Source organism: Corvus moneduloides, chromosome 4 (assembly GCF_009650955.1).
Source record: "Corvus moneduloides isolate bCorMon1 chromosome 4, bCorMon1.pri, whole genome shotgun sequence".
Taxonomy (NCBI): Eukaryota; Metazoa; Chordata; class Aves; order Passeriformes; family Corvidae; genus Corvus; species Corvus moneduloides.
In genome coordinates, this window is record NC_045479.1 from 40,071,185 (window position 1) to 40,083,338 (window position 12,154).

The following is a 12,154-nucleotide window of genomic DNA, read 5'->3' on the forward strand; positions in this document are numbered from 1 at the left end:
CAGTGCTTATCAGCCTTTTTTTTTTTTTATTGCTTATCAGCTTTTTCACTTATTGCCCTGTCACTCAACACCATGAAGCAGTTTTGCAGGTCTCCAAAGTTAGCTTCAGGTTTAAGTATCTTGAATAATTTAGGGTCATCTGCAATTTTTGTCACCTACTCCCCCCCCCCCCCCCCCCCCACTCCTGCCCCCATCCAGATGGCTTCACCTTTCAGAAACAATGTAGTAAATATCTGTAGGGTCCCACAGATAGGACCATTTCCCAATGGTCTTTCCATTAGGAAAAATAACCACTCTACCTCCTGCCCCCAGTTTATGAAATTCTGGAAGACGAGTTTTTTAGCACTGGGTATGGGTTTTGAGGGCAGTTTCTGGGTTGCCTTTATCGTATGGTGTGACCCAGCTCAGAGGGGGTCCTGAAGGCATGGTGAAATAGCTAACTTTGATTTTTCAGGCAGCTCAAAAAGCCCCATGGTTCTGTTTGAATTGGGGATGATGAATATGACTGCAGATACATGCCTTTAAAAAGCCAGACTGCCTGCTGCACAGCTCTCCCATGGCTGGGAGAGGCCCGCTTATGCTCCGTCACAGAGACGTACGCGCACATGTGCATGTGTTGATATAAGCAGGGCCCAGAGTCATTGATTTGATTTCGTACAGAGATCTTGAGCACTGGAAAAAATACCTTATCTGAAGTGTCAGGCTGAGTGTTTAAGCAGCAGATTTGCCTGAGTCAGCACAGCAGGCTTGAGTCTTTCATGCACAGCTAAGCAGTTTCTTCTGGTTGCAAATCAATTCTACTCACCTCCAGCAGGAACTGGGGATTTCTATCATTTGTTCTCAGGGCCATGGAGAAGTTGTACGCTTTTTTTTTCCTTCTGTTTGATTCAGTGTTTGTCTGTTTCTCAGGAAGATGCCTATAAAAATGAATACTTGCATTTTGAGTTAGTAGCACTTCTGATTGCCTTTCATTTTGTAAAAAAACAGACTTTCTTTGCAAAACATGGGGAAAACCTGTATAAAAAAACAGGAAGTGCTTTCAGACTGCTCACCAAAGCATCACCAGGCAGTGAGGTATCAAGGATCAGACCTTTTCTATCCATTCAAGGCTTTTCCTAACGCTGTGTGTCCAATCTGGTTTTGGAAATCAGATGAATTGTAAGAGTACCTTTTACAAAGCTGTTATTTGCCTGATGACAACAGTCAGAGGAGGCCTTAGGGCTGCCTTGGGTGCCCCTCTGCTGTCTGCTTTCCAAAGACATAAGGGGTTCTGTCTTGCCGTGATGGGTCTGCAGCAGAGGAGACCCATGAGAGGGACAGGTACAAGGTGGCAGAAGGTCCCCACAGAGCTCCAAGAGTGACCTCGGTATTCAAATGGTTCTTCAAATGTGGCATAAACCAAATCTGGCCTCAGGGATTGCAGCACATACACTGCTGGAGGCCAGTTGTGGATTTAGTGCCCTGTTAGCACACTGGGGCAAAGCACAGCACATCCTGGTGGGGTGGTCCACAGGTGACTGCAAGGTTTCCATGCAGGCAGGGAGCTAAGGACACAAGCATATGCTGCTAATCTGAGACTGTGAGAGCTTTGTGGACACAGCCTGGGCTGGATGGGAAGAAGCCTTCCTATGGCATCTTGGAAATAACACAGGGTGTTGATTTGCACGGGGCTGGAAGATGGTTAGTGCTGGGTGGCAGCTCCTGGGCTCACTGCAGTTTATCACCTCGCTCAGTGTGTGCACAGATGCCTTCTCTGTAATGATGCCCTTTGGGCCTCATTTGGTGAGCTGCTTTCACCTCCTCTGACTTCAGTGCCGAGTACCTCTGGAAAAAAAATCATGCACAATACTATGGCTGTCTTACAGCTGATGTAAAATGTGCTTTTACTTCATCATGTGGAAGACTTCACTCCTGTTCTCCATCCTTCCTCACTGACTTGCCCTGACCACCATACCCTGAGAGAAGAGCTTGTGTACCTCTGGGAGTACACAGACAGCTCTCGCTACACACAGTTCCACAGGGAGTAGAGAGCATCTCACAGAGCACAGGTCTGCTACACCGCTTATACTTCCCTTAGGAGAAAAAAAATATTGTTGCTGGAGACCCCCTTCAGCTTTTGCTTTATGCTTTCATTTTGATAAAGGAATTGGGAATAATATATGCTGTCACTGGCAGATAAGTTAAAGCATGGGCTGAAACATTAGCTGAGATTAGGTTCCACCGATAGGCAACTGAAAATAAGCATCCTGACAGATGGTGCCAATTGATTTAACTGCAGCTGCGATGCTTAACAGGGTAGAAAATGTGAGTAAAAATCTAATGGGAGGCCTGCCCTAGTTAAATCAGCCTCTTATTTAACTTACCAGTAGTAATCACTGTTAATAAATTCCAGTTAAACCAACGGTAGAAAGAATTATCTGTTTTTGTTAAGCTTTGCAAGCAAAGCTAGTAAAGCTGTGGACCTTAAAAAAATGTAAGCATATATATATATATATGTGTGTGTGTGTGTGTGTGCGCGCACATATATACACACCTAGAATATATATACTGATATGTAATAGATATCAGTATGTTATATATTTAACATTCATGTAGCATGAACCATGCATATCTCATACAACAGACATATACTGCCATTACTGTATTATCAACATGCATTGATATTGATATTGAAAATGAGGTTTGATTTATAGTGATTTAAATGCATGTAAAGGTCTATCCAAAAATGCAAGAGAAAGCAACAGTGCTATTACAAACCACATGGATGAAAAGAGCAGGAAGGATGGTGGAGGAAAGGAGAAAAGGCGGGAAGAGGTAAGAGAAAGCCAAGGTGAAAGCCTGGCATAGATCCTTGCAGCTACTCTTCAGCCTCTGGAAATGATATCACAAAGCTGTTTTCCTCTCTATGCTTCCCTGCTGAAGTCCTCTTTCTGTTGAGGCATGAGTTCAGATCTTTCAGGTCAAATTTAAGGTCCCTGTTGGAGCTCCCAAGGCTTCATGTGCTGCAGCAGCCACTCCAATGTCAGACACCGCCTCTCCAAGCTGCTCTTCTGTCCCACTCACAGCTAACTGTGCTTTGGTGCATCCTTGAAGGTTGTAGATGGATCATGGTCTGGAGGTGCTGTGAAAGCAAGTTAGTTCAGTGTGATGCCACAAAGGGACTGGGTTTTCATCCCCTTGTGCCACAGGGCCACAGTGCCAGTGCTGGGCCTTCACTGCCCTTCTGGGCACAAGCCCAGAGAGGACAGAGCCATTGGCTCCTCAGCAGCCGCTATGTGTCCATTGTGTAGTCCAAGGCAAAAACCTCCCACAGCACAGGACTCCATCATGTTGTTTTTCATCGGGATGTGCCTAGCCTTGATGATCCCACTACAGACCATCTTAAGGCATTTTCATGTAGGTTAGCAAGCTCACATGTGTAGTCATTGGAAATTTATTTATCTACAATTTGTTCAAGAATGTTCTTCTCTGGAACGTTATATGTTTGCAGCTTCCTAAAATCAGCCCAACTTGGCCAGCCACTAATTTACTTTTGATATCAAACTCCCAGGATAGAGGAATTAAGAATATTTTTCCTTTCAGGCAGTTTTGCCTTTCTACACACACAGCTATTTTTCTCTTTGAGTCTGTGATCATGCAAGAAAGATTTCTGATTTCCTGTGAAAAGCATATGAATAGAGTAAACTGGGGGGAAAATCTACCTTCTTGCCATATCATTGGCTTCAATATTTACATACTACTATTGCCAACTAGCAAGATTCATAAAAGGACAGAGCACAGAGAAGAAAACCCACACATGATCGCTCTGGCTTATGGCGTTTCCATAGGAGTCCTGCAAGAGGTGATCTGAAAAGCAAGCAATGGGAGCAGAGTCCGGCTCACATGTGTTTCTGCATGGAGCACACTGGTCTCCTGCGAACAGCAATCCAGAGCCTCTGCTTTGGGTTTTCAGGAGCAAAGCTCCCCAGCCACTCATAATGTCAGGAAGCTGCAATGAAAGTCTAGGGAGAAAATAATTGTTGTTATTAATTGACTGATTTCTATAGCACCTGAAGGGAATCTAATCATGGTGTGTCCAGCAGCGCTCGTCCCAAGCAGGTGTATTTCAGAGGATGATCCATCACCTGCAGCATATCACAGAGTTTGCTTTAATCTACCTCCACCACTGCTCTCATGTAAAATAGGATCCTTTTCAAAAAGAATATAACATAGACATTTCCCTCTGCCTCACCATGCAGTGTGCTTTTGCCCTTAGAAAAACATCACCTGCGGCACAATCGCTTCCCCCTGTGGTGAGAGAACATGGGGTCCTGAGGGGTGTCATGACCTATGGGTTAGTGAAGAGATCATGACCATGGGGTCATAGGATTTCACAGTACTCGAGGACATGGAGGCCTTTTCCTGTCAATCTCTCTGCTTAGTTACAGATGACCACAAATACCACAAGATTTACCACCAGCAAATATACCTATGACTAATAAAAGCAAATATGAATGAATATATATATATATATGTCTCAAGCTATTATGTATTACTAGCATCAATCAATTACAGTCTCAATCAATAGTATGGTGGCAATCAGTGATAGCACCAATTAGTATTGTAGTACAATCAATAGCAAGCACAACCAAGTAGTCATGTATTCTTACCTATTACCACCACTTGTCACTAGCAAAACAATGAGTATATACAATGTCAATAAGAAAGCAAATTAGATTTCAGAAGGAAATCACAAAAGGGGAGGGACCAACCAATCTGAGGTGGGGACTACACACCCGGCCATCCCCAAAAGAGGGGATGACAGACTGAACTGAAAGGATAACAGAGACACTGGCTTCCTGGGGTCAGCCAGGGCTCAGCAAGACTTCTGAGATGACAACCCAAGATCCTGCAGAAAGTTTGTGTGGGATTCAATTGGAAAGCTCTGAGTGAGACAGGAGCTCAGTTTTGGATAAAATAAACACATTTTTTTTATCACATATGGACATAAGAGGGCGTAGGGCATCCTACCTCAAGCAGTCAATAGATGATGTTAATGTCTGGTTTCACCTGTAACAACAAATATATTATGATGTGTTCCATTCTTTCAGAGCAACTTTATTTTCCCAGACTGTTTTCCACTGGTTTTTTCCCAGACTGTTTTTCTCAGATGATAAGTTGCTCTTACACTCCCTCATTTTTCTGCTTATTTGCAATATTTCAGGATGTCTTCAGTTTCTAGGTACCCTGGCTGCACTTTTCAAGGATGCTTCTAGTCTACAAGCCCCATCCTCGAGGGGATCCCATTCATCAGCAGTCCCAGGCTGGCTGTCCTTTCTCTGTCAGTCCTTTTCAGCAGATGATTTCTTCTCTTCAGTAATTTTCCCCTTCTACCCAGGCCACCTTTATGATTGCTCACATTGCAGTGCTGGACTGGGAGAAGACTGAAATGCTTGCCAGGCTGTGAGGTACCTGCCAAGCAAGCTGGATATGGTATAAGAAATACCCTGAGCCATTTCACACCAGCAGCACTACTAATGAAGTCTGGAGGCCAGCATGGCTCTCCCTGATACCCAGCTCCTCTTTAGTGGGGCCTAATAGTGTTTCTCTTCTCTTCCAAGCCCCTGTGTTTCACAAAGGTCCTGCCCTCCCTTCAAATCTGGATGAAATTGACCATGAGTGCTAAAATTACTCTGAGACCAAAAATGAGAAACTGAACAATGGGATGGATGTAAGCTTTGTTTCCCTAGGAAAGTGAATTTAGGAATAGAGCAGGAACTATGCCTGACATGCTTAATGGTGGAAAACAGTCTTTAATTTTAAAATTACAATGATGACAAAAATACAGCACTCTGTAATTGAGGCTTCCCTGAATTTCAACAAACTACATCAGCATTTTGTTCTGTGCCTTTTTTTCATGACTTAAATTGCTCCTGGTGGAATGTTGTGAGTTCTGTGTGCTGCAAGATGCCGAAAGATAGGGCTTGAGGCTCTGGGCAAAGAGCTCCATCCTTCATTCCTGGGCTCATCGCAGGCTGTTATTTATCCCCTATGTGTCCGCTCTGTACTTCTCTGAGCTCAAAATTGTCACCAGACCTGATGCCCAGTGGAAATAAACCTCATTTCTCCATAAGAGATTAGTGTAGGGACCAGGAAAGGCTCTGTGCACACTCCTGAATGGGGAGCATGGGAGTGTGTTGCTTATACAGCTTACATGCAAATGCAGCCAGGCTTTGAGTGAGAAGATCATGATCGACCGTTGGATACAGATTAGGAGGAAAATAGCTCCTTTCAAAACAAGGGGACGTCAGGAATGAAGAGCCAGGGAGGGACATGCTAGGCAAAATGCACCCAAATGACCCTTAGGCAGTGCAAGTTACACACATCTCTGATCTGAGGAGCTGAAGATTAGCCTATAGAGATGGTCAATTTATGTTTAGTCAATAAATAATTGCAATGATAAATAGCCTTTCATTATTAATTCCATAAACAAAGTCTTCTCTGTCTGCAGACTGCAATGCTGGCACATCTTAAGCAACCATTGTGTTTATCTCAAGCAGCCAGAGGGAATGAGCTGGGTTTTCTTGTCGTTGTCTTTATCCTAAACCATTTCACACCTTCTCAAACATGTCTGCCCAGAGCTGCCGAGGCTAAGCGAGAGGCCAGCACTCAGGGCAGACTGCTGAAGCACACACTGGCCCAGATTTGGGTAAAATCTAGGGTGAATGCAAATATCTGCAAACTGCCTGTGGGCTAGGCAGCCCAAATGATGGGGACAAACCCACATTTTGCATGTGAACAGGATGAACTGGACATGGAAGTCCATGAGTCTGAACACCTAAGGCACTCAGACTGTTCTTCTCATGGTCATCCCAGTGCTGCAGGACAGGGTGCCATGAAGTCAGTGTCTGCATAATATGCAGCATTTTAATTTCAGATAAGGCTGTGTTTAGTGTGCCCAGAGGATACTGCGTTCAGGCAAATTTTGGGGACTGTAGCTGGAAAACCAGTGATTTACAGTAACTGGACACGGTAGCTCTCAAAGGAAAACATACCTCTCCTCTGAGTTTGTGCTATGGATTTCGGTAAATTAAAAAGCAACACCTGTCTTGCAGACCACCCACTCTCCTACAGCCAGTATTGAAGAAAACTGCATCCCACAGAGCCCATCTCCACTCTGGTACCCATGCAGGTTTCAAGGTACTGTTTTATGTTTTGGACTGTCAGATGTGCAGCCCTTATCAAAATTTTGTGGTGCTCTTGGTAGGGCTTTCAAAAGAATGACACACAGAAAACCTTACAAATATTTAGAGACTGACTTGGAGTGATGTCTATGGGGTTTCCAGTTCTTAAAAATATTTTGTAGGGGTTTGCTGTAAATGACTTGGGGGGATTTACTCTGACAACTTCCAGTGAGATTTATTCTTTGCAAAGGGCAGACCAAAATATTTCCCGCAAAAGCATTGTTTTTTGAAGATAAACTGGAACTTTATTTAAATGAAATCTTCCAAAAAATACATCTTTTCTTTGAACATTGCTGTTTTTCCTTGAAACAGTGATGCTAGAAAGTCCCCAAATTTCCAGCAGTTTTTGGTGAGGGAGAGTAGTTACCAGCTGCTAAAAAAACAAATAGCTTTTTAACATTTTGAATGGAGCTTTTCATCAAAAGGCAGTGTTTCCTATAGAAAATTCTAATTAAAGTGATGTTCATTTTTTGTCAGACCAGTCCGCAGAAACTCTCTCTTTCCTAGATGTCGCAATCTCTGTATTCCCCTGCTGGGAGAGTGTGTTAGAAAACCCCAGCCAGCACTTTGCAGAGATCCAGCCTTCACATGGGATTATTCAAGGTGAAGCCTGGCACAGACCTGACAGTTTGTGGTTTTCGTGTGAGTTAGCAGCCTTACAAAACGACACCTTCGACTTCAACAATCTGCCTTATCACCTTGAAGGCGTTTCTGCTAAATGGAGTTGTTATCAGGGTTATCCTACCCCTCTGGTCAACTCCAAGCCAAAGGCTTCAGCCCTGGTACATTCAATAGTCCATTTGTGCCATCTCTGCTTCAATCACTTAATAAAATTAGGAATAATCAATTAATATGTATAAAAGAACCACAGAAATGAACTTCTGCAAATATATAGAGCACCATTTCCTTTCATTTCTTTATTACAGGTGATAGCAATTTGCATGCATTTTGTCTCAAAAATTAATTTGATATTACTGGGACATGTTGCTCATATTTAACAACAATGTATCCATTGACATCTAGCTGTGTCCAGCTCAGCAGACTTCCAAATTGCTGCCATAAATTAAATGGGTGGTAGAATGTATTTTGCAGCTTACAAGGTGAAGATATTTGTTGGCATGAGTCATGGTTCTCATGGAAAAGCACATATAGGAAAGAATGTATATAGTGTGTATAGGAAATAATGAAGAAATGAGTATTCAATTAATATTGAATTTTTAAAAATGCCACTGCTAAGGTTAATACAAACAGTATCATTAAGGTCTGGTAGGATCAAAAGGAGACCTGCCTCCTGGAAACACTCCCAACCCCAGCACTGTTAGGGAGTTAATAGTCTATAATAGAATCTATTCATGCTCCTAGGTTAGTCTGTCAAAGACAATTAATCAAAATACAATAAGATTTTCTTCCCAAAATAAAAATGCATACACAGTTAATGTGACAGTTGTATCACTGAAATTTCACAGGAGTTTTCTTCATGTATTTTACTGATGTTACAGGTTGAGGCCTGGGACATAAGGCCTGGACAGGCAAATTTATGAAGTGTGAAAGGCCACTTGAAGGAAAAAGCCAGAAATCCACTTTTGTATGAACTTATTTAAAACCATATACAACCATACAGTAAAAATACCTATACTTACAGAGGTTGCATTTATTTATACACTTTTTTATCCTTTGGAATGTGTTTGACAAATGCAATAAACATGTAGGGCTGTATTCTGCCATCATTCAAACATGTGTAATCTCAATGACTTTAATTGCACTGTATTGCCATTGTTGAGGGCAGAGTTTGCACCATTTAGGAATCTCATTTTTGAAGATAATTGGAAACATCTCTGAAGAGAAGGAAAGGGGATTTTTCACTAGAATCTATTTTTGATATAAAAGTATTACTTCATAGTCTGTAGCTGGTTTTGCTATTGCTTCCTTCTTTATGCAAAGCAAATTTATAGGCACTTTTCATAAAAAGGAACCAGAATGGAGTCCATTTTATAGCAAGAAATAATAGAGATAAATATTTCTTTCCGTGCTGACTCAGAGACAGTATTACCCCATTGGTACTTAACTTACACAAATTTGATAAAGAGAGTTTTAGTTCACCCTCTCTTAAAAGATCAGGTGAATATGAATCACTTATTTGATCACATTGACTCCTGATCATGCTTGATTCATTTAACTGGAAAAGACCCCAAAGGCAGGAGTCAGGCTGTGGGATGGTACAGCATGGCTGTGCTTTCCTCCCTGGCACTGAATTTGCAGTTCCATCCTCCTCAGAGTCCCTGCCATTGTGGCAGTGCCTGACATGTGGCTTGGAGCTGGAGGCAAGTGCTGCTTCACATCCCACAGGCAGCTGCATTTCCTGACAGCAGCATTGCCTCCTCCACCTTCTGTTGCTGTCCAACCATGATCTTCTATGGGGGACACCTTGAAAGCCTGAACTTTTTTTTTGATTTTGTAGTGAAAATGAGTGTTGAAGTGTCAGGAACACCTTTGGACTGAAAATCATAGATCCTGGCTCTCTGTGGCAGAGAAGTTGGACTATGAACATAGATGGGCCGTGTGCCACTTTCTACACTGATGCACATGCAAATAAATTATATGACTGAAGCATGCTTTTGCAGATGATTTTACATTTAGTTATAGTCCCAGAAGTTCACATTCATTGTCTGAGGGTTTTGGAACGTAAAGAGAGGACTATAATAGAGGGTTTGATCCTGCCAAATTTTTAAGTGCACCTTCTCCTTTTCAAAGGTGCTGCCTTTCCACATGCTTAACATTTTTTTGGTGCTGGTTCTTTGATGACAGGAAGTCTTACTGCCTCTGAATACCTGTCACTGCCATGCAAAGCCATTCGCCATGCAGCTAAATCTCCCCTCTGCCTTTTCTTACCCAGCAGGGAAGCACAATGGGAGAGACTTGGAGACAGTACAAAATTGTAGCCAAGGCATTTGTTTCTCATTATATTCGCCCTTCCCAGGAACACAAGTGGCAGCTTGCCATGAATTAGATCTGCTCAATAATTCAGCCCCCTAGTAATCAGAAGGCAGCAGTCAGAGCTATGATGGATAACGGCCGGGTGTCAATGTTGGGTCTCCCCAGTCTATCATCAGCCATTGTGATCACCAATCATATTCTACCTGCCTACCTCCACTGACAAGCCACAAGGGGCTTGCATTAAACTGATGGTTAATTTCCTGTTGGTAGATCCTCCATGACCTGGGTTCTGCAGAGATGTGCCATTCGGCTCTCCTTATGCAAGAGCTGACCAAAGGCAATACAGGAGTGTTGGGTCACAGTTTCTCAGCTGCAGAAGATGCAACTTCCTTGCAAATGTAAACTGAGAAATTTGGCTAAAACTTAACAAAGCTCTGTTGTTTTGATAATAGGTAAAGCTGTTGTATTTTCTGAAAACATCACTATGTTTGTAAGAGTCAGACTTATTCACCAGTGGTCTTCAAAATCCATATCACCCTAGTCACAGTACTTCCTAAGTCAGGATTCCCAGCCTGGGAAAAGAGATTTGTCAGATCATGAATCTACAAGTAACTGGCTTAAGTATTATAGAAGTTTTTTTTTGGTATCTTAAACCTTCTGCTTTTGTTGTGCATGCTTTCTCATTTTATTTATTTAGGAAGAGAGAACACAACCTACAAAGCTAATGAGGGAAGATGCACAGTCAAGTGTATCCCCAAACTCTTTTAAAATGAGCATGGTTGTGGTGGCATGGCTTTTCATGGGTGGTGGGATGCCTTTCAGTGCTAAGGGCGCCAGGCTCTGGTGACTGGGTGTTCAATACCACCCATCAGTGGTGCTTTCTTCCTAGGATCAGGAAGATCCCCTTGAGTTTGCTTGCTAACAACTCGTGCACTACACTGGATACTTTCTGAATCCCAAGTGTGGTATATCTCATACTTGAATGCCCTGAAGAGATTACTTTAGATTATCTGCCCAAAACCACCACTGGGTAACTACTTGACGAAGGTCAGTTTTGGACATTTCCAAAAACAAAGGATGACAATGTTTAGCCACTCTGAGTCACAGAGACCTGTTTCAAGAACCTATATTGGTGTTCTCTGTGGTAATTTCTTCAGTGCATACTTTTGTTCTAATCTCTCATAGGCTTGAAGCTTTCTGGAGTGGGAGTTGAACAGGTGTCCCAAGAACACTCATACATTTGGCTCTTAGTTGGACTAGCTGGAAATAAGAATTTTAGCTTGCAAAATGTTTTGAGATGTTAGCAGTTATTTTAGTTACACTGATGATTAAAAGGCTGTTGAAATTTTTTAGAAAAAAAGAATCAGGGAAAAGAGAGAAACTGTTTGTTAAGGCAGTGATGTATTTACTCACCTGGTGAGAGGAATCAAACTCAGGTAATGCTCAGTCCTGTGCATTGAGATTATCAGTCTGTTTGTCTCTTTCTCCATTTGATCAGAAATGTAACTCTGAACCCCAAGATGTTGCTAACAAAAGTTTCAACTACTGTTATATTTCCTTGAATAGTTTTGGTTTCAATGAAACAGCATTTTCTGGTGCAAAACATTTAATTGAAAAGTTCCCATCCAGCTCTTGTGTTTACATCCTCTTCAAGCACTACAGGCTTCTGGGCAGTCAACTGGAAAAAAACAATGCAAGTAAGCATTTTATTTTGTCTTTGATTTTATTCAAGTTACAAAAACCAGTTACATATGACAGTAATTATATATTTTATATATTTGGTTTCATTCTGAACAGCAAGCCACAGCTTGGTTATTTAAATGGATTTTTTTTTTGAAAACTTGCTTCATCTGGACTGTTGCTGATCAAAAATCTACTTTACTTTCCCTTTTCTGCATTTTAAATCAATTAAAACAAAACCAAACAGAAAATACTCTGAGAAGCACTGTGATGAAATAAAATAGAAGAAGGTGCTGTTAATGCAGGGTATTTGTGTG

The 12,154-nt window shown here is 42.0% G+C and overlaps 1 long non-coding RNA gene across 2 annotated transcripts in view; it reads right to left on the bottom strand.

Annotated features, from left to right (window-relative positions):
• Positions 1 to 208: 208 nt before the first annotated feature.
• The window catches only part of LOC116443415, a 34,496-nt gene continuing 22,550 nt past the window's right edge, over positions 209 to 12,154 (bottom strand). For both annotated transcript variants that reach the window (XR_004239875.1, XR_004239876.1), the window contains exons 4-5: positions 11,571 to 11,835; positions 209 to 3,121 (exon numbers count right to left, since the gene is read on the bottom strand). This is a non-coding gene — a long non-coding RNA (uncharacterized LOC116443415). The remainder of the gene's footprint in view (positions 3,122 to 11,570; positions 11,836 to 12,154) is intronic.